At 32.6% G+C, this 23,970-nt stretch overlaps 1 non-coding gene across 1 annotated transcript; it reads left to right on the top strand.

Annotated features, from left to right (window-relative positions):
* Positions 1–23,587: 23,587 nt before the first annotated feature.
* Positions 23,588–23,691, top strand: LOC130953446 (small nucleolar RNA R71). Its single transcript, XR_009075616.1, has one exon. It is a non-coding gene; the product is annotated as a small nucleolar RNA R71 (small nucleolar RNA).
* The last annotated feature ends 279 nt before the right edge of the window (positions 23,692–23,970 follow it).

The following is a 23,970-nucleotide window of genomic DNA, read 5'->3' as shown; positions in this document are numbered from 1 at the left end:
AATCCTTCAAATTTATGAATCATATCATAACTCAATTTGAAACAAAATCAGTTAGGATCTCATCCAAATTTAGAAATAAAATAACTAATTATTCTCAAATCTCATTTAATATTCTCAATTATCATACTATTATTATATTCTTGGTGCTAGAAAAGAATATGATAATATTCCATTTGAATTAATATAATTATTTATTTGATCACACTACTACATAATTGACTTTTACTAACATTTAAAAAATGTTATCAAATCATATTAAAATGTTAGTTATGTATATTAGTAACATTTTAACAAATATTAAATATACCCTATGTTACTAAAGAGTTTTACTAACATTTTTTTAAAGATTTAATAACATTTAATAAAAATGTTACAATAGATCTTCTATAGTAATATTATGAGAAATGTTACAATAGACCTTTCTTAGTAACACTTAAAAAAATGTTACAATAGATATATTTTGTAACACTTAGAAAAATATTACCATAGATATTTTTTGTAACACTTAAAAAATGTTACAATAGATATTTTATGTAATACTTAGAAAAATGTTACCATAGATATTTTTTTGTAACATTTCAAAAAATATTACCATAGATATTTTTTGTAACACTTAAAAAATATTACAAAAAATTTTTAGTAACATTTTTTTAGTTATATTATACTATTTTTTATTTTTTATTTTATATTATACGTAATATAAAATTAATTACTAGAACATGAAATATTTCATTAAATTCACAAATTCACAAAATGAAATTTTGTTAGCCTCTTTTATTAATCAATAATCATCATACATATTTGCTTCGTGATGCAAATAAAGTGGAAAAAAAATACTTATAGCACTTAAACTCTGTAAAGTAAACATTCTATATAAAAAAGAAAAGAAAAAGTGATACTATGTACATAAAAACACTTAATACGTCATTCGAGTAGGATATCCAGCCCTCGAAATCCTTACAACCTCCAAAACTCCAACATTTGAGCTGTTGCAGGACAAGGTCTTCATCATATATGCCAGGAACTTGCTTAGCATTGAGCTTTATACAGCGAATAAAGTGGGGTGTGGTGTTCTCCATCTGATACATCAACTTAAACAGCTGACCCTGAAAGAAAGAAAGAAATTCAGTAACCTACTACTATCAGTATACACCTCAGATTGCTACTATGCTATTACATAATATAGTTTCCATGAGCATTCATCCTCCATAATAATCGTGACTATTGGTCAAGTAACGATAATGTACAGTCAGCTCATGCGATGATACAAGGTTACCTTGAACTTTGTGCCAACACTCTGCCTTTTTGACTCCACAGCACCTACAATGACATAATCTAGTGAATAACCCCATACTCAAATAAGATAGTGTCGAATGTATAATTGGATGGAAGAAATTAATGGAATATATCAACTGGACAAAAGGGTTCAACTGGGCAACAAGCAATACTTCTCAAATTTCCAAATATAATGACACAAGAAAAGGGTTGGTAGGCGTGATGAATAAGTTACCTTCCAAAAGGGGGTTTGATAAAAAGTAGACATTTTATTTTAAAAATAAAAAAGGGCAAGGAAATGAAAACTTTCAATTTGTGTATTGATATCATCGCTAACGAAACTAATTACAAGCCATAATATTGTGTATTTACAGACCATATTGCAGTAATAATAAGTAAAAAGAGTAAAAAGTGCAGTCAACTCAGGGGAACATATTCTTGAGACACAGGGACTTTTATTGTTTAATTTTAAGTGCTGCTTCTTGGTAATCTAACCTTGACATAACAATGTTCTAGATAGAACCAAATTGTATATCTAAATGTCATTAAGTAATGGAGAAAATTAAGTTCTTGGTAGAAACTCAGAAAATCTAAGCTATACTGGTGAAATTCAGAAGAGTGTGAAATATGGTATTAGGAGCGGCAGGCACAACTCTCGAGCCAAATTTGTCGGATTCTCGGAACTCGGAACTTGGAAGTAGGAATAATTTGGGTATTGGCGGCAAAGATCAATGAAGTAGTACGTGTGATCATGTGTACTCAAGTAAAAGATATAGAGTTCAGGAATTCATGTTGAAAGATGTATATGTCAAGCAAAACTGCCATCATGAAAATTTTCTACTCTGTTGTGAGACAAAATGGAACAGAAGCAACACAAGAAACATGATCAAAATGGGATGATATATAGCAATCTTGCCTCTCCATTAGTTAGCCAGCGTTTGAAGAGCTCCTCGCTGTCGACGCGAAAGCTTTGAGAAACATTCTTGAATCCCTTTAAGCAATTAAAGAAAAAAAAGCAAGTGAATAAAGACTATAAGCAATCACTATAAGCAATTAAACTTCACTTCATTTCTATAGACTAATCAAATAACTAATGCCTAATTATTCAATTATCATGAATGAATGTTCTTCTGCATTATCCTAGTATCCTATTTTTAAGAAGTTGCTTTACAATTCAACTCTGAATCTAATATTTTTATGCAGAGAAGAAAAAAAGAAGGAATGACAAGAGATATTAGTGATCAAAGCACACCTCAATATTTTAGTTCAAGCAGTTCTAGCCTTGCTTTAACATCTTCAATCATAGGATAATTCAAATGCCAAAACATATATAATACTAATAATGAATGAAAATAGAACTAGATATGTGAAATATTTCTGAAAACTCACCAATATGCTATAGATTCAAGCTGAGATCTTCAGCAGGGTCCTCCAAAATTGGGACAATTCAACTTTTGAAAAATTCAGCTACAACCCTAGAGTTAAACAAGTCAAAAATATTAGCTCAAAGCAGGGGACATAAACAACTAATACAGCAATAACAACACATGAGCTCTATCACACTAAATAAAGCCAACTACATTTGATGAGGCCTTTACTTGTGTCTTTGATAGTCACACAGATGCAGCTCTAAATTGCAAATGATATGAGTTTATTATTATTTCACCCAAAAATAATATGTGAAATCTGAAAGTTCACATAATTTATGAAATCTGAAAATTATGCCCATACTTGTTAATTACATTATCTAAAGCAAATGTGAAATCTGAAAATTAAAATTTAAAAGATAAAAAAATAATTTTTACACCCTAACTGCAAAAAATATAAAAAAAAAACAAATAAAGCATTTTTCATAAATTATGAACTAAGATTAAATTGAAAAATAATTGAAACATGACACTAAATCTAGAAAAAGAAAAAGAAAAAACCATATTGAAAAAGGACTTTTTATGAGAGGACCAAGGAAGTGCTAAACAATAACCCTTGAGTTATTATTCTTGTAAGAACTAAGAAGTGGTAGCGCTAGCTGCATTCCTTTAGAAGCAAAAGAAAATTGACATTAAATAGCATTTGTAAGACTCTAACTGAGTTTTCTTGTTATATAGTCCTTTGGAATTCAACCATTTGGAGATGTAATCATGACACTTGAGTTGTAACTAAGCATCATAAATAAATATAGATATAGTAGTCTTAACACCCATTAATTTCACTACTTAGATACACTTTTTAGTTTGTGTTCTTGGTACCGAAAAGTCACACCACCTATCTCCATGTCTTCTTCTTCTAAGTGGCGTGACAAGGCTATAATCCCTGTCCACTTCTCAGTTATTATCTTTAAGAAAACTGATCTTTAGACTCTGGTAATAAGCATTATTTATCTTCATTAGATATTCTGTATTTTGAGCATGTTTAATTAAGTTTAATTTGATTAATTACACAGAAAATATCACGTAAATTTACAAGAAGATATTTCAGAAACAAGTATAGAAATGAACATTCCTTAATTAAACTCAGAGCTGTTATGGTTAATTGGTTCGCAAAATGCACAAGTAATAGTATATGAACAAGTAATAGTATATGAAACATGAAGGCTTTTCAGAAACAGAATCTGTGTAAAATTCGAAATGGAAAAAATTAAAAGAAATAACTGAAATTAAATACTTGAATTGTTATAGTCAAATTGAAAAACAGGATGAATAATAATTAAAAAGACAATGTAACTAAACTCATTTATACCTAAATTCAAATAAACAACTTAATTAAAACCTGAATTCAAAACCTAACTACTAAATAACCAGAGGCGAGAAAAAGACGACGCAATGACAGTGCAGGCAATGAGAGGATGAACCAGAAGCAATAAATTACATATGCATGATTCAGATCCGGATCGAAATCAGCAATAGATGAGAAATTGAAAAACTGAGTGAATAGAAAAAAGTTAAAGAAGAGAGCACATGCTTACCAAAATTGAGAGGAGAATCCGAATCTGGAGAATGATTCAGATTGCGATTGAGATCGAGGAAGAAGATGAAGTGTAGAGGAAGGAGATGCGAATGCGATAGAACTTGGAACTTGGAACTTGGAAGTGGTTTTCTCTATTGAAGAACGTAAAAAAGATTAAATGATATTATCTCCTAACAATTTTCACATGTTTACACTTTAGTAACATTTAGATCTAATTCCCTTTTCTTTCTTTTAAGAAAAATATATTTTGTAACATTTATTTTACAAATGTTACTAAAAATAAGATTTTATTAGTATAACTAACATTTTTAAAAATGTTAGATAAAAAATGTTAGTAAATATCTAAATTCTAGTAGTGTCAAATCAAAATAATAATTAAATAATTCTATAGCAAAGATTAGAACACTCGTTAGTGTGTGACCCCATAAGTTCAATACTAAGTGGGTAGTAAATTAGTCATACTAAATTTACTAATCAAGGTTGGCATATAGTAACACTCCTCAACGACCTGATAGTATGAAATAATATATTTTTACTAAGAACCTTAGAAGAACAAAATATAATTCCTTCTATTTTTCCAACTCTTGGTTAACCCTTAGAGTATGGTTTAATTGTCAAACTCTAATTTGTTACCATTATTATAATGACTGTTAATGACTTAAGAAACTCATTTCTTCATTCATTCAATCCCCTTGGCCAAGGTTTTATTCATCGCAACCATTATACTCATAGAACTCAAACTCTTTACCGAGAGTTGATGGATTCCTTATTGACTAATCATTAAGTCTACAAGTATTTAAATCATACCCAATATCCATTCAACTAGCACCCTAGGGTATTAGGTGTCTGGAATCAAAGTATAATAAATACATTGATAATTATTATGACAATCGCAGGTCAAAGAAAATTCTATTACTATGTTCATCTTGAGAATATCCTATTGACAAATATACGGTAATTATAACCATTAGGAATTCTCAAAGTGAGTCAGTTCAATGGTCATATCTCTATATGCACCATCTATATATATAATTTAATAAATGAGATCTATTAATTTTCATTAAATGAAGACCATTATATATCTATTAATCTTTTCGGATTATTAATGTCATTTTTTTAATAATCCTATGACCAAGAACAATTTAGATTAAATTATAAAATATTTATCTCTCAATATTATGATTATTATCACAATGATGAATCTCTAAATTTATTTAAGGACCTTATTATATTAACATTTTAATATAATAATAATAACAAATTATTTGACACATGATTAATTGGATTGTGGTCATACTACTTATTCCCAACAATAACTACAAAGTATGATTTATAAAATATATTTTTGCTTTCGTATAAGATATCTAACTAGACATTTAGGCTGGGTTCACTACAACACATGTGCCGAATTGTGGTGGTTTATTTTAGAATTTGTTGCGGTTTTAAACTGTCGCAAAATAATATTCTAGCAATTTGCTAATCGGAATAATTTAGGGTATCGAGAATAAATTTTTGCAACAATTTTCAACAACTATAAGTATAACTGCTGCTAAAAATATATAAATTATTTATAACAGTCTTTAACCACCACTATTTTTGGAAACATGGCTTTTAAAAGTTTTGAATAGTTGTAATTTAGCATGCAATTCTTTTAAAAGTATAACAAGGGTTTATAACTGCCACAATCTTCACAGTTATATTAAAAAAAATATTTCTTCATAAAGCTACTATTTTCTTTTAGAATTAACCCAAAAAACCTAGACTAAGTTAATTTGCTATAAAGACCTGACTTCTAACACGTTATGACTAATGCTAGTTGTTAGACATTACTATACGACTTACTTAAGGACCCTAAACTAGATACACTAAACATTTAAATATGAACTTGTATTACTTATTAAAATCATGTATTAGCCAGATAAGATATAAGTTAGCAATCAAAACATATAGTATATAAATATATACATGTATAGTAATATATATATTTGTCGGTAGACTCAGTTTAGTACACCTTTAACATTACATATGTAAGATCTCAAATTTTAAAAAATTAAATAATTAATTATTTATGAGTTATTATATTTATTGAGAGTTTATTTTTAAAAAAATTATTTTATTAAAAATAATTAAATAAAATTTTATGATTATTAAAGTTTAATTTAATTATGATTTATTTTATTAGTTTAAATTATTTATTAAAAATTATTTTGACAAAATTTAAATTTTTTATTATTATTATTATTATTATTATTATTATTATTATTATTATTATTATTTAGTTTCCTTGGCCGAAACCATTAAGAGAAAAACGAAAAGAAAGAAAGCCAAGTGGCTTATATGAATACATACATATATATATATATATATATATATATATATATATATATATATATAAGGGGCATCTAGTGTACAGATGCATTTGTAAAGATGTTTGTCTTTTATGGTTATTTGTTGTTTTTAAAAGCGTATCACTAAAAGTGTTGCTTAAAGAGAAAGTGTTACCCTTAATCGTTAACTTGGCTCTGATACCAATTTTTAAAATGTAATTTCTATTAACTCTTCGTAAATTTTTAAAATGTAATTTCTTTTTCAAAATTTCTATTAACTCTTCGTATTTTGCTTTTATAATTTGTATAGATTTGATTGGTGGTACTTTATAATTTGCAGTTTCATAATCAAAAGTATTGACCATTTCTACTATTACTAATTCTGATTTTTATAGTTTTTCAATCTTGTTTTAATTTATAATATTCTTTTTTGCATGGATTATTGTATATAAGATCTTTTATCTGTTTGTCCTTTTCTTTAATATAATTTTTCAAATCCTCAAAAACTTCTTTTATTTCTACACTTTATGTTGTTTCTAAATATCTTTTTAATTTTTCAACTTCATTTTCCATTTTTTCTTTCAACAGCTTTAATTCTTTTAAGTCATAATATGGTTTTCCAAGCATTTATAAATTTTTTAAGTTTAGCTCTAACTTGTTTATATTTGTTTTTATTTCTATCCTTTTTATTATAAGGTCATTAATTTCGAATTGAAGATTATTTAATTCCTTTTTATACTCCTTTATTTTACTTTTTAATTTTTTCGCCCTTTTTCTTTTTATTTTGTTTTCTGGTTTTTCAATCTTTGTAAACTTCATTATTTATCTTAGAATTTCTGCAAATTCTATCATCGATTCATCACTATTTTCTAGAGATTCTATTATTTTTTCTAACTCTTCAACTTCTCCTTTTAATTTGTCATAGATTATTTTTAGAGCTTTAAATGCTTCTTGATTTATTTCAGAAAACTGTAAATAATTCAACCGATTTTCTCTTTCAAAGAGCTCTTGTTTCTTGTCTTGATAGGTTACATATATTTTTTCTTTATTTATTGTCATAACTTAGTGTTTAGGGTTTCATTTAATTTTTCGACCTTTTTTGTTAATTCTTTTATTTCAGAATTTTCTTCTTTAGACTTTAACTTAGATAAACTTAAAGGGCTATTAATTTTGGATTCTCTTATTTGAAAATTCGATGAAACTAATTTTCCTGATGGTTCTTTTAGTAAAAGAACTGGGTTTTCAATAGCTTTATATTTTGGTATTTCTGTCTTTACAATTTTCTGAAATAATTCATCAACATAAATTCTTTCTCTGTTTTTAAATATTATACTATGATGGCTATTTGTTAAAGCATAATTTATTGCATATGTAATTGAAAATGGTTCATCATCTTGTTCCATTAGATTCTTTCTGTGAAATTTATAAGCCAAACTTATAGATCTTCCAAGATTTTCAGTTGACAAAGGTATAGCATATCCAAGATGGGCATTGAATTTAACATTTACGTTTGCCAAGTTTCCATGAACAATTCCAATTATTTGATCTATTGGGTCATCAGTAATCCTTTTGTCACAGATTGCTAAGCTTATTGGTGAATTAATTCCTTTCATATATGTAGATTTGATTAAGACTTGTATAGTACTAATATGGATCCATCCAATTTTAGATCTTTTTTGTTGATCCTTAATTTTCTCAATCTGTTTACTCAATTTTTCATCATTTATCAAAGCTATTTCAAGTTCTCCATTGGCAGATTTTATCTTTATAGGGGCTTCAAGTTGAATTTTTCCATAGTATATTATATTTTTTCTATTAAAAACTTCTTTTAAAAGATTTTGTTTATTAAAATTTTCATTTGATTTGAGATTTAATTCTGTTTTTAGAACAGCCTGTTTTTCATTATCTAATAATGCAGATAATCTATAATAGTCAGATTCTTCCGTTAATTCTAAACTTTCTAAATAATTCATAACTAAGAGATTAGGATAAAGGCGTACCTTTCTGGAGAAAAACTTCTTTTATTTAGAATATTTTACATAAGATGTTTTTTATCTCCAGAGGGGAGATTGTAGATACTAACTCCAGAGGGGAGTTTAGAATTGGTTTTTCCTAAGGGAATTCTTCTTCAAACTATAGAATCGCCTCGGCAGCTTCCTCCTTGCTCTCCTAGCATATGAGTACTCTTAGCCTCCTGCTTTCTATGGTTTGATGATCTCTACAATTGCCTAAGCAACCTATTTATAATAGTTGGGTCTGATGGACAATTCCCATCCTTACCCTTCTTATGACGTCATTGCTTACGTCATTGTTTATTATCTTGCACCAGCTACATTGTTGGTGCTCTATGACCTAAGCGCTTACGTCATTGTGCAATAATGTTGAGAGATGCTTCAGATGTGCTGTCCTCTTCTTTCATTATTTGGCCTTCAGATGCGTTGTCTCCTTCCTTTATCATGTGGGTTGATTCCGTTTCATTATTGCTTTCTTCATATAACTCTGAGACACATAGCTGGCACTTGTGGTCTTCTCTGTCTTTTATCAAATAGCAGAGATTCCTCTTTATCCCTTCGGGGAGCTTTTCTAAGAGCCCAGATAAGTTGTAAAATGCTGATTCAAATTCTACTAAGAGTCTCATCTCTCTTTCTTCAATTTCATTCTTTTTACTGGATACAAGCAAAGTATTTCTGCTTTTATAATTAATTCTTCTGTGAGATTCCCTTGTTATCCTTTGAGTTCTTTCGAAGACCCTTGCTAGTGTGCTGGCTAGTCTTCCTTCATGACTGTAGATTGTTAAATCTTGAACTTGATCAATTGGTTGAAAATTTCCTGGGAAGACGGACATGAAGATTACTTGATGTGCTGGAACCAAGCATTCTTCTTCTTCATTAAAAATAGGTTGACTATTCGTAAATTTTAGGGATATATCCCTTGGATTTACGTTGTCAATCATATTTTTAAATCTCTTTACTGCATCAACGAATCCTGCAGGAAACTCACTAATAATTTTTAAATCATTAAAAATTAAAATTGTATCAATTAATCCATACTGGAAAAACTGATAGGTGTCAGATGGGGAAGCATCTGGAAATATAACCAGCTTTGTTAGCTGTTCTTTGGCAATAGGATAATATCCCAAGATTGCCCTTTTTTCTTCAGTCCAATTTAGCACTATGTTAAGGGTTTCTCTGAGATTTGATTTACAGACCCTTTTCTTTTCCTTGATTTCAACCCTTGTAGGAATGTTTCTTATTATCCCTGTTCTCTGGGTTTGAATTGGAGTTTTATCTACTCTTTTTAGGGTTTGCTCTGGATGAAGAGCTTCATATTCCCTGAAGGATTCTTTTGCTTCTTCCAGTGTTAAAAACCCTCCTTTATGAATTATCCTTGATTGATGTGTAAATGGTGCTGCTTTTTCCCAGGCATCATATACTCCTTTCATGGGGCCATTATAAATTACATAATATTTTTTATCTTGGGTAGATTTTTTGATAATTTCAGCAATTGTTTTGTTTTCTGGAATTTTTTCTTCACCTGATTTGTCCACCACGCTTAGCTGGCTGAACTCTGATGGTTTTGGTTGTTGTGTTGATTTCATTGCTTCGATGGCCTTCTTGAGGGATTGGATCTGTATCCTTATTTGCTGACAATGCTTGCATTTTTCGAGTTCTTGTTCGTATTTTTGAATTTCTTGATCTAATGCGTTGTAGACGAACTCCATTCTCTTGTTAATGTATCTGCAATAACATTTTTGTCACCCTTAATATATTCAATTTTTATTGGATATTGTAACAAAAATAATTGCCATCTTACCAATCGTCCATGATTATAATCAACTTTTAAATTATATCGTATAAAACCTGTTAGGTAACTTGAATCTGTCCTTAATGTAAATTCTTTGGGTAGTAAATCGATTTTCCATTTCTTAAGAGATTTAATTGCTGCCAGAGTTTCCTTTTCATGAGTGGTATATCTCTGTTCTGTTGGAGTAAAAGTTCCTGAAATATACCTGCAAAGTAATTCCTTTGGGGGATATTTAGAATCTAGTGATTCTTTTTCTTGTTCTAAGCTTTTTATAGCTTTCTTAGCTTTTAGACATCCTGACCAGGTTATGTCTGAGGCATCTGTTTCTACTATTAAGTAGTCATTTTCTTCTGGAATATAAAGTTCTGGAAGTTTTTCACATAATTCTTTAATTCTTTGAATTTGCATACTATCTTTTTCATCCCATTTCCATTCTTTTTTAGTACTTATTTTTGGAAATAAGCTTTTAGTGTATTCTGTTATATTCTTTAAAAATCCTTGATCAGAAATATAATTTATACACCCTAAAAATCTTTGTAATTGTTTTCTATCTTCTATTTTATTAGGAAATAAATTTACTTTTTCTAGAACATTTGGTTGTAGTTTTAGTTTTCCTTCAGTGGATAGAATTAATCCAAGAAACTCTATTTCTTGTTTTGCTATTCTTGCTTTCTTTTTGCTAAGAACTAATCCTTTTTCTTTACATCTTTCTAAAACTATTAATAATTTTTGAAGATGATCTTCTTTATCCTGTTTTGTAAAAATTAGTATATCATCAATGTACACTAAAACAAATTCATTTAACTCCTTTAGATTTTCTTCCATAAATCTTTGATAAATACCTGGGGCTTGTTTTAATCCGAATGGTAATACATTCCATTCATAGAGCAACACACTTGTTGATTCTTTTGTTGGGCAAGTAAAAGCAGTTAATTTCTTTGTTTCTTCGTCTAAACGAAGTTGCCAATATCCTGATTTTGCATCAAGAGATGAAACCAAGTTGCTCCTTTGATTTTTTCTAAAATAGAATCTTTTCTTGGAAGTTTATGAGCATCACCAATAGTTGCTTCATTCATTTTCTTATAGTTTATTACCATTCTTCGTTTTCCCCTTTTAATTTCATTATTGTTTTCAACGTAAAAAGCTGGAGCCGCATGAGGACTTTTACTTAATCTTATAATTCCTTTTTCCAAAAGATCTTTACATTCTAGTGAGAACTCTTCTCTTTCTCTTGCGGAATAAGGAATTTTATTTGGAACATTTATCTCTTTTGTGGGATCTTTTAATTTAATGCTTACTAATTCGTTATTTGTATTTTTAATATCTAAAGGATTTTCAGCACAAATTTCATTCAAAAGTTCTTCTATCTTTATTTCAAGATTATTTTTTGGAATATTTATCTGAAAGTATAGATTTAAATAACATGTTTCTAATATAGAAAATATTTTAAATTTTAAGATCTTATCTATAGTAGTAGTTGGTATTTTTATACGTTTTGATTTTTGATTTATTGAAGAATCGTGTGGAGCTTTTAAAACTATATATGTTAATTCTTGAATGAATGGATGATATAGCTTTAAAAAGTTATTTCCTATGATAAAATCCATTCCAGAATCTAACATATATATAGATGGAACAATGAATCTATAATTTTGAATAAAAATTTCAACCATCTCTGCTTTTTGGTCAATTTTATGTATTGATTTGTCAGCTATTCTAACTCTTAATGCTTTCTTTAATTTTTTCCAATCAAGTTTTATATTTGAACTAGCAAAGCATTGTGTTGCTCCAGAATCTATGAAAGCATTTATAAATTTTTCTGTTATTTTTATAGTAATAAATGTAGCATTATTACTCAGTCTCTGAGTCTGTTTCTGAGACATATTCAAAATATAGTCTAAGTTATCATCAGATTCTTCTAATGGTTCCATGAAACAAGACTTAGCAATTTCTATTTGTTTAGTAAGATCCTTTTTATCCTTCTTTTTTGGGCATTCATTTGCGTAGTGTCCTTCTTCTTGGCAATACCAACATTTACAATTTTCTTTTTTATTCGGACAATAGTTATTTCTTTGTCTTTTGTTTTTATTGTTATTTTCTTTCCTAAAATATCTCTTTTTTCTCCAGTTTGGATAGTATTTTCTTCTTCTAAATTGATATTTTCTTTTTCTTTGAAAATTTTTATTAAGACCATATTTTTGAGGTATCTCTTCATTATCCTGACAGCAAATTCTAATTATATTTGCAAATCTTTTTTGCGTTGCTTCTTGCATACAACGTTCTTTTATTTCCTCTCTTATTGCAGAGGTTGCTCCACCAAAATTATTTTCAATTGTTCCTCTATTTATTTCTCTTATAAATCTTCCCATTATAAATTCATTAGCAGGATATGGAAGTTTTGTTATATACATACTGAGATAATGATTTTTATCTTCTTCTTTTAATTTGTAATAATGTATTCTATATTCACATATATAAGACTCCACATTACATAAATCATATATCTGAATATTAGCTAAATAGTTTTTTGCTTCTTGATATTCTTTATTATAGACTTCTTGTCTATGATCTATAATATTTTTTCCAAAAAATTCTTTATATAGAATCATCATTATATATATCTTATCATAAGCTGTTATTTTTGTTTCTAGTTCTTCTATTATTTGGTTTTCTATTGATGTCATATAATCTCTTATAGTTCCTTTAGTATGAAATCCTATGTAATTCCAAATGTCTCTTCCAGACAATTCACTAAGTTTTGGATTAGTAAAGGCTTCTAATAAGAAGGAATTCAACCAGTTTTCGAAAATTTCTTTTTCGTTCTTTTTGCAGTCTAAATCGAGCATTCTTTCTCCTTCCATTTCCTGGATTTTAGGAACGTATTTTGATGGTATTTTTGTATATTTTGAATATTTATTTATAAATCCTTTTTTAAAAGCATAATTATCAAAACCTGTCTCCTATTTAAATTGAGATTGATTATCCTTAGATGTTCCAGCTTCATTTTTTACTTGTATTGGAATTGCTGGTTCTTCGTCACTTGAATAGTCTAGAATGTGTTCTTCATTTTCTATATTTTCATCATTTACTAATTCTTCTTCTATTTGAAAACCATGTTCCATAATATTATTTTCTTGAGCCATTTTTAATTGTTTAAAAAGCATTGTAACTTCTTCTAATTTTTCTTCAATATTCATAATTTCAATGGTGGTTTTACTTTTAAGTCTGTTATGTTGATTATATTTTGAAATTTTTCTTCTTTGGGATTCTCTTTTTCTTTATTTCTTTGAAATTTTATATATACTAATATTTCTTCAAGCATATCTACTATAGAATTTAATTGTGGGTTAAAAGTATGATGAAGATATGGGGAATCATTTCCATGGTAGCATTTTTCAGAAATTCCATGTGAAAAATAAATTTTTTCAGGTTTTTGAAGTCCCTCAATAAAACTTATAGTAAAATAAAGATTTTGAGAAAAATCATTTTGTATTGATTTTAAGAATTCAGTGTCATTACAATTAACATTGGTTAAAATCATTAATTTTTGATCTATTAGTTTTGATAATTTAATTATTTCTTCTCTTAAATCTTCTAATTTACTTTTTTCCATTAGGTGACGCTTTTCTTTGTGAAGGGTTACGGTTTTAAGTTAAAAGTGTGGTTTTAGAATGTGTGGTTTAGATTTTGCCACATAAGCACATCTTTAAAACAACATCTTTACCATATATTTCACCTATATATAAACATGATACATGCCCCCATTTTATTCTTTAATCACAATAGTCATCATTATCTTGCTTCATTTGGATATTTTTATTCTTTAATCACAATATGAAGAAAAGAGAGAAGGAAGTGACCGAGAGAAAAAGAGAAAACTGTGACTTCCGTTGATTTCCGTTTTCGATCTCTTGTGATTCGTAATTCTAACAAAAAATTTAGTCCGACAAAAATATTTGTATCCTTTTTTTATATGTTAATGTTATTTTAATTTTGTCTGAAAAAAGTTGATAATAACGTAGCACTCTTTCTTTTTGAGTTTAGCCAATTAGAATTTTAGACATAGATAATTTATAATACTTTTTTTTTCAGTAGTTCAGTCAAAAAATTTTTCCAAAACTTTTGTTGATTTTAATTTCATACAAATATAGGAAGTTTGTTTTTAAAGTTAAATGTTTTAATTTAAAAATGCATAAAAATTTATTGAATAATTACAAATAATTTACGAGAATCTAGTATTACTAAAAATAATTTTTTGGAATTTTCTATAAAACTAAAATGCGACATCGAACTAAATGCTCAATATTAAATAGTTAAAAAGGAAAACAAGTTAGTAACGCCTTACTTTTCATACGATCATGACGTGCTAAAAGTTAGTGTGTTACGTTTTGGTATCAGAGCAGTTCATTTTTATTAGAGCCTTGAGAATAGACTGTCTGTGCTTCATTGCATACTCTGAGTGTCTGTCATGTTATAGGTCTTGTCTGAATGATGAGAATTAGAACTTTATGCACATAACTGTCTATTGATTAATGATGTTACTTACCGTTGTATATCTGCTGATATTAAGTCTAGCCAACTTAATGTTGATGGTTATGTGTAGAAAAAAGTTAACAGGTTATTGTAGGCAAAATAGAACTAATGGGTATCGCATATCGTGGGATTTGGGAAACGTTAGAAGTTGAAGTTGAAAAGTTACAACTCTAAAGCTGATACGAGATTAGTATGCGAACGTTAATCACATCGTTTTAACCCTAACCTGTTTTATAACCCTTCTATGCCTTGCCTTGTCATCACATGCTTGAGTCATGACATATTTTGTCTCAAGCTTGCTTCGTAACTTTTGCTCTGCGCACTTCTACTCTTATACTTTTGTACCATCCAAAAATACAAGTAATTGAAACTGTATATATGTATATATATTGAGATATTTTTTTTGCCTCTTTCTTAATTATGTTTAAAAAGTCTATTTAATATAAATCTCTCTTGTTTTGTTTCAATTTTCGAGAACGAAAATTTTTATAAGTGGGATAGGATGTAAGACTCTAAATTTTTTAAAATTAAATAATTAATTATTTATGAGTTATTATATTTGTTGAGATTTTATTTTTAAAAAAATTATTTTACTAAAAATATTTAAATAAAATTTTATAGTTATTAAAGTTTAATTTAATTATGATTTATTTTATTAATTTGAATTATTTATTAAAAACTATTTTGATAAACAAAATTTAAATTTTTGTTATTATTATTATTATTATTATTATTATCATTATCATTATCATTATCATTATCATTATCATTATCATTATCATTATCATTATTATCATTATCATTATTATTATTATTGTTATTATTATTATCATTATCATTATTATTATCATTATTATTATCATCATTATCATTATCATTATTATCATTATTATTATTATTATCATTATTATTATTATCATTATTATTGTACAAGATGACTCTGGTACGGGTTGAGAGGAGGATCGGGAACCTGCGGGTCGAGGCGGATGTCGGACTATCCGAGTAGAGCGGGGGGTGGTACCTGCAAAGACACTCCGACGCTCAAGTCAGAATGGATCTAACAGGTAGAAAGTGTGAGGAATGAGTGAATACCTGGGGGACGTAGGTCCTCTTATTTATAAGTGATGGTAGTTATTTTATCTTTATCTTGTTGGGATAAGATAAAGGAGACGTTTGAATTCGAAAGTCGGTTAGGAGCTCCAGTGGGCCGGTTCGGGGCCTTCTAGAAGGGGGGAATGGGTCAAACCCGAGGAATCGGGTTAGTCTTTGGATCCGGGCTGGTGGGCCGGATCCGTAACACTTGCCCCCGCAGCGGGAGGGCGAGCGAGATCGGCCTGTCGCTGGGAGGTATAATGTTTGACTGTGGGCTAGGTCTTTAGTTCTTCTCGGGTGTTCGTTTAGCCCTTTGGAGGGGGATCGGTGTCTCGGCTCTGGTTTTGCTGAAGGTTCGTCTGATCGTTTTGGTTTTGACGTGACCCTTCTGACTTTACTGCGCCCGCCGCGTTCTTCGAGGCTTTTTTATTTTCGAGGAGGTCATTTAATGTGAGGGGACGTTTCTCTCTTTTACCCCTATGAGTTCCAACTGCGCCTAGGGTTAATTGTGTCCTTTTGCTCCTTTTGAAACCGTCTTTTGGCTTTTTGTTTCAGTTCCCTCGTTCGTTTCATTTTCTTCTCTATTTTCTCTTCTGAAAGAAAAAACTTATCATCTGAAAAGAAGTTCTTCTTTTCTCTGCGGTTTTTGCTTTTTGGTGCTGCTTGCTTCTTCTGCTTTCCTCAAGCTTTCTTCTGCATTACCAGGTTGGCATGCTTCGCTTTCCTTCTTTTTACTTTGTGAATACTTGTTCTGTCCTTGCCATGCGTTGTTCTGCCTTCTTACTCTTTTACTGTTTGTGTTTGGTGTCTTTTGGGGGGTAGCATTTTGAGTTTTGGAGGGGCTGAGTGCCACCGTGTTTGTTTAATAGTGGTGGTGAGTGGTGGACAAAATTGTGATCATGCTTGTATTATTTGTGATCAATGTTCTAATTATTTTGAGATGAAGGCTTCTAAGGGGCACCAGTTGAATTCACAACTCCGTTCAACTAACCAGCAAGTGTACTGGGTCGTCCAAGTAATAAACCTTACGTGAGTAAGGGTCGATCCCACAGAGATTGTTGGTATGAAGCAAGCTATGGTCACCTTGCAAATCTCAGTTAGGCAGATTAAAATTGTTTATGGTTTCGAAAATTAATAATAAAAAGAAGAAATAATAAAAGGGATAGAATACTTATGCAGATTCATTGGTAGGAATTTCAGATAAGCATATGGAGATACTGTATGACTCAAGGACGCCTGCTCTCCTACCGCTTCAACTCAATCCTTCTTACTCCTTTCCATGGCAAGCTTTGTATAGGGGTTCACCATCAGCGGTGGCTACTTTCAATCCTCTCGGGAAAATGATCCTATGCGGCTGTCACTCGCACGGCTAATCGTCTGGAGGCATCACCCATGGTTGATGGCTACATCCCATCCTCGCAGTGAAAACTAATGCTCACGCACTCTGTCACAGTACGGCTAATCACTGGTTGGTTCCCACGCCTACTGGAATAGAATCCCTTGATTCTTTTGCGTCTGTCACTAACGCCCAGCACTTGCAAGTTTGAAGCACGTCACAGTCATTCATTACCGGAATCCTACTCGGAATACCACAGACAAGGTTAGACTTTCCGGATTCCCAGGATCCTACTCGGAATACCACAGACAAGGTGAGACTTTCCGGATCCTCATAAATGCCGCCATCTATCTAGCTTATACCACGAAGATTCTGTTGGGGAATCTAAGAGATACACGTTCAAGCTCGGTTGCATGTAGAACGGAAGTGGTTGTCAATCACGTGCGTTCATAAGTGAGAATGATAATGAGGGTTATCTAACTCATCACATTCATCATGTTCTTGGGTACGAACGAATATCTTGGAATAAGAATAAAAGAGGATTTGAATAAAAGAAAATAGAACTTCATTAATACTTGAGGTACAGTAGAGCTCCACACCCTTAATCTATGGTGTGCAGAAACTCCACCGTTGAAAATACATAAGTGAAAGAGGTTCAGGCATGGCCGAATGGCCAGCCCTCTCCATGATCAAGTGACCGAATATTCAGAGAGATTAAACTGTCAAAAGATGTCTAATACAATAGATAAGTGTCCTATATATACTAGACTAGCTACTAGGGTTTACATGAGTAAGTAATTGATGCGTAAATCCACTTCCGGGGCCCACTTGGTGTGTGCTTGGGCTGAGCTTAATCTATCCACGAGCTGAGGCTTCTCTTGGAGTTGAACTCCGAGTTATGACGTGTTTTGGGCGTTCAACTCCGGATCATGACGTTTTTCTGGCGTTTAACTCCAGACAGCAGCATGTACTTGGCGTTCAACGCCAAGTTACGTCGTCATTCTTCGAATAAAGTATGGACTATTATATATTGCTGGAAAGCCCTGAATGTCTACTTTCCAACGCCGTTGAGAGCGCGCCAATTGGAGTTCTGTAGCTCCAGAAAATCCATTTCGAGTGCAGGGAGGTCAGATTCCAACAGCATCAGCAGTCCTTTTGTCAGCCTTTTTCAGAGTTTTGCTCAAATCCCTCAATTTCAATCAGAATTTACCTGAAATCACAGAAAAACACACAAACTCATAGTAAAGTCCAGAAATGTGAATTTAACATAAAAACTAATGAAAACATCCCTAAAAGTAGCTCAATCTTACTAAAAACTATCTAAAAACAATGCCAAAAAGCGTATAAATTATCCGCTCATCACAACACCAAACTTAAATTGTTGCTTGTCCCCAAGCAACTGAAAATCAAATAGGATAAAAAGAAGAGAATATACTATAAATTCAGAAATATCAATGAATATTAATTATAATTAAATGAGCGGGACTTGTAGCTTTTTGCTTCTGAACAGTTTTGGCATCTCACTTTTTCCTTTGTAGTTTAGAGGGATTGGCATCTCTGGGGAACTTAGAATTTGGGATAGTGTTATTGACTTTCTTAGTTAAGCATGTTGATTCTTGAACACAGCTACTTATGAGTCTTGGCTGTGGCCCTAAGCACTTTGTTTTCCAGTATTACCACCGGATACATAAATGCCACAGACACATAACTGGGTGAACCTTTTCAGATTGTGACTTAGCTTTGCTAAAGTCCCCAGTTAGTGGTGTCCAGAGCTCTTAAGCACACTCTTTTGCTTTGGATCACGACTTTAACCACTCAGTCTCAAGCTTTTCACTTGGACCTTCATGACACAAGCACATGGTTAGGGACAGCTTGGTTTAGCCGCTTAGGCCTGGATGTTATTTCCTTGGGCCCTCCTATCCATTGATGCTCAAAGTCTTGGATCCTTTTTACCCTTGCCTTTTGGTTTTAAGGGCTATTGGCTTTTTCTATTGCTCCTTCTTTTTCTATATACTCTTTTTAGCCATTTTTTTTTCACTGCTTTTTCTTGCTTCAAGAATCAATTTCATGAATTTTTCAGATCATCAATAACATTTCTCTTTGTTCATCATTCTTTCAAGAACCAACAATTTTAACACTCATAAACAACAATATCAAAAGACATATGCACTGTTCAATCATTCATTCAGAAAACAAAAAGTATTGTCACCACATCAATATAATTAAATTAAATTCAATAATAATTTCGAAATTTATGTACTTCTTGTTCTTTTGAATTAAAATATTTTTCTTTTAAGAATGGTGAAGGAGTCATGGATTTTATTCATAGCTTTAAGGCATGGTTACATACTAATGATCATGAAATAAAGACACAAAGCATAGATAAACACAATAATTAAAAACCGAAAACAGAAAGAAATAAAGAACAAGGAATGAATCCACCTCTAGTGGCGTCTTCTTCTTGAAGGACCAATGATGTTCTTCAACTCTTCTATGTCCCTTCCTTGCCTTTGTTGCTCCTCCCTCATTGCTCTTTGATCTTCTCTTATTTCTTGGAGAATGATGGAGTGCTCATGATGTTCCACCCTTAGTTGTTCAACATTATGGCTCAAATCTTCTAAGGAGGTGTTGAGTTGCTCCCAATAGTTGTTGGGAGGAAAGTGCATTCCTTGAGGCATTTGTTGATGATGAACTTCCTCATGCTCTTCTTGATGGTCGTGAGGAACTTCTCTTGTTTGCTCCATCCTTTTCTTGGTGATGGGCTTGTCTTCTTCAATGGAGACATCTCCATCTATGATGACTCCAGCTGAGTAACATAGATGGCATATAAGGTGGGGGAAGGCTAGCCGTGCCATGTGTGAAGGCTTATCGGCTATTTTGTAGAGTTCATTAGAGATGACTTCATGAACTTCTACTTCCTCTCCAATCATGATGCTATGAATCATGATGGCCCGATCCACAGTAACTTCAGATCGGTTGCTTGTAGGGATGATGGATCTTTGGATGAATTCCAACCATCCTCTAGCTACAAGCTTGAGGTCCAGTCTTCTTAGTTGGACTGGCTTGCCTTTGGAGTCTATTCTCCATTGGGCGCCTTCCACACAAATGTCCATTAGGACTTGGTCCAACCTTTGATTAAAGTTGACCCTTCTTGTGTAGGGGCGTTCATCACCTTGCATCATGGGTAAGTGAAACGCCAACCTCACATTTTCCGGACTGAAATCCAAGTATTTCCCCCTAACCATTGTGAGATAATTCTTTGGATTTGGGTTCATACTTTGATCATGGTTCCTAGTGATCCATGCATTGGCATAGAACTCTTGCACCATCAATATTCCAACTTGTTGCATGGGGTTGGTTATGACTTCCCACCCTCTTCTTTGAATTTCATGTCGGATTTCCGGATACTCATTCTTTTTGAGTTTGAAAGGGACCTCGGGGATCACCTTCTTCTTTGCCACAACATCATAGAAGTGGTCTTGATGGCTCTTGGAGATGAATCTTTCCATCTCCCATGACTCGGAGGTGGAAGCTTTTGCTTTCCCTTTCCCTTTCTTTGAGGAAACTCCGGCCTTAGGTGCCATTGGTAATGGAAAAACAAAAAAAAGCTTATGCTTTTACCACACCAAACTTAAAATTTGCTCGTCCTCGAGCAAGAAAGAAAAGAAAAGTAGAAGAAGAAGAAGAGAATATGGTAGAGAGGGAGAGAAGTAGGTTCGGCTATATGGGAGAAGAAGGGGTTTGTGTTGTGTGAAAATGAAGAAGAATGGAAGGTTATTTATAGGGAGAGGGAGTTCGGCCATTTTGGGTGGGAATGGGTGGGAAATTGGATTTGAATTTTATGAGGGTAGGTGAGGTTTATGGGGAAGGGGAGGTTGATGTGAATGGTGAATGGGGTAATTGGGAAGAGGACTTGAGGTGATTGGTGAAGGTTTTTTTTTTGGGAAGAGTGATATGGGGAAGAGTGAAATGAGATTTGGATTAGGAGAGTGTGATTAGGATTAAAAGGTAAGGTGGGAATATGGTAGGTGGGGATCCTGTGGGGGCCACAGATCCTGAGGTGAAAACAAATACCATTCCTTCACCATATAGGCATGTAAAATGCCTTCATGCATCATTCTGGCGTTCAAACGCCCATTGGTGCATGTTCTGGGCGTTCATCGCCCATGTAATGCATGTTTCTGGCGTTGAACGCCAGTTTCATGCTTGTTCCTGGCGTTCAGCGCCAGTTTGTCCTCTCTGTGCACCATCCTGGCGTTTAACGCCAGGTTGTTGCTTGTTTTGGGCGTTCAGCGCCAGAATGGTGCTCTGTTCTGGCGTTGAACGCCGGCTAGATGCACCTTACTGGCGTTGAACGCCAGTCTGCGCTACCTCCAAGGTGAAAAATTTTTTTTTCTTCTGTTTTTGACTCTGTTTTTAATTTTTTGATTTTTTTCGTGACTCCTCATGATCATGTACCTAATAAAACACAAAAATAACAAAGAAACGAAATAAAATAAAATTAGATAATTAAAATTGGGTTGCCTCCCAACAAGCGCTTCTTTAATGTCAATAGCTTGACAGTGGCTCTCATGGAGCCACATGGTGATCAGGTCAATTTAGTGTGTAGCCCCAACACCAAACTTAGAGTTTGGATATGGGGTTTGAACACCAAACTTAGAGTTTGGTTGTGGCCTCACAACACCAAACTTAGAGTTTGACTGTGTGGGCTCTTCTTGACTCTGAACTGAGAGAAGCTCTTCATGGTCACAGAGGGATGTGTGCCTGAAACACAAGGTAGTCCCCATTCAATTGAAGGACTAACTCACCTCTGTTGACATCTATCACAGCTCCTGCTGTGGCTAGGAAAGGTCTTCCTAGGATGATGCATTCATCATCTTCTTTCCTAGTGTCTAGGATTATGAAATCAGTAGGGATGTAAAGGCCTTCAACCCTTACTAGCACGTCCTCTACTATTCCATAAGCTTGTCTTATGGACTTATCTGCCAATTGTAATGAGAACAAGGCAGGTTGTACCTCAATGATTCCCAGCTTCTCCATTACAGAGAGTGGCATAAGATTTATCCCTGACCCAAGATCACATAGAGCTTTTTCAAAGCTCATGGTGCCAATGGTGCAAGGTATTAAGAACTTGCCAGGATCTTGTTTCTTTTGAGGTAGAGTTCTCTGAATCCAAGTATCTAGTTCACTAATGAGCAAGGGAGGTTCACTTTCCCAAGTCTCATTACCAAACAGCTTGGCATTCAGCTTCATGATAGCTCCTAAGTATTGAGCAACTTGCTCTCCAGTTACATCTTCATTCTCTTCAGAGGATGAATATTCTTCAGAGCTCATGAATGGCAGAAGGAGATTTAAAGGAATCTCTATGGTCTCTAGATGAGCCTCAGATTCCTCAGGATCCTTAATAGGAAACTCCTTCTTGCTTGAGGGACGTCCCAGGAGGTCTTCCTCACTAGGATTTTCGTCCTCCTCCTCCCTTGTGCATTCGGCCACTTTGACTATGTCAATGGCTTTGCACTCTCCTTTTGGATTCTCTTCTGTATTGCTTGGGAGAATACTGGGAGGAGTTTCAATGACTTTCTTACTCAGCTGGCCCACTTGTGCCTCCAGATTTCTAATGGAGGATCTTGTTTCATTCATGAAACTAAAAGTGGCCTTTGACAGATCAGAGACTACATTGGCTAAATTAGAAGTGTTTTGTTCAGAATTCTCTGTCTGTTGCTGAGAAGATGATGGATATGGCTTACTATTGTTCAGCCTGTTGCGTCCACCATTGTTAAAACCTTGTTGAGGTTTTTGTTGATCCTTCCATGAGAAATTTGGATGGTTTCTCCATGATGAGTTATAGGTGTTTCCATAAGGTTCACCCATGTAATTAACCTCTGCCATGGCAGGGTTCTCAGGATCATAAGCTTCTTCAGAAGCTGCCTCTCTAGTACTGTTGGATGCATGTTGCAATCCATTCAAATTTTGAGAGATCATGTTGACCTGTTGAGTCAACACTTTGTTCTGAGCCAATATGGCATTCAGAGCATCAATTTCAAGAACTCCTTTCTTCTGAGGTACCCCATTATTCACGAAATTCCTCTCAGATGTGTACATGAACTGGTTGTTTGCAACCATGTCAATGAGTTCTTGAGCCTCTTCAGGCGTTTTCTTCAAGTGAATGGATCCACCTGCAAAATGGTCCAATGACATTTTCGAAAATTCAGAGAGACCATAATAGAATATATCTAATATGGTCCATTCTGAAAACATGTCAGATGGACATCTTTTGGTCTGCTGCTTGTATCTTTCCCAAGCTTCATAGAGGGATTCACCATCTTTTTGTTTGAAGGTTTGAACATCCACTCTTAGCTTGCTCAGCTTTTGAGGAGGAAAGAATTTATCTAAGAATGCAGTGACAAGCTTATCCCATGAGTCCAGGCTATCCTTGGGTTGTGAATCCAACCATACTCTAGCTCTGTCTCTTACAGCAAAAGGGAAAAGCATGAGTCTGTAGACTTTAGGATCAACTCCATTCGTCTTTACAGTCTCACAGATCTGCAAGAACTCAGTTAAAAACTGATAAGGATCTTCAGATGGAAGTCCATAAAACTTGCAGTTTTGTTGCATTAAGGCAACTAGCTGAGGTTTCAG

Source organism: Arachis stenosperma, chromosome 9 (genome assembly GCF_014773155.1).
Source record: "Arachis stenosperma cultivar V10309 chromosome 9, arast.V10309.gnm1.PFL2, whole genome shotgun sequence".
NCBI lineage: Eukaryota > Viridiplantae > Streptophyta > Magnoliopsida > Fabales > Fabaceae > Arachis > Arachis stenosperma.
Note: the sequence above shows the minus strand (reverse complement) of the source record. Positions and strands in the feature narration are given on the sequence as shown.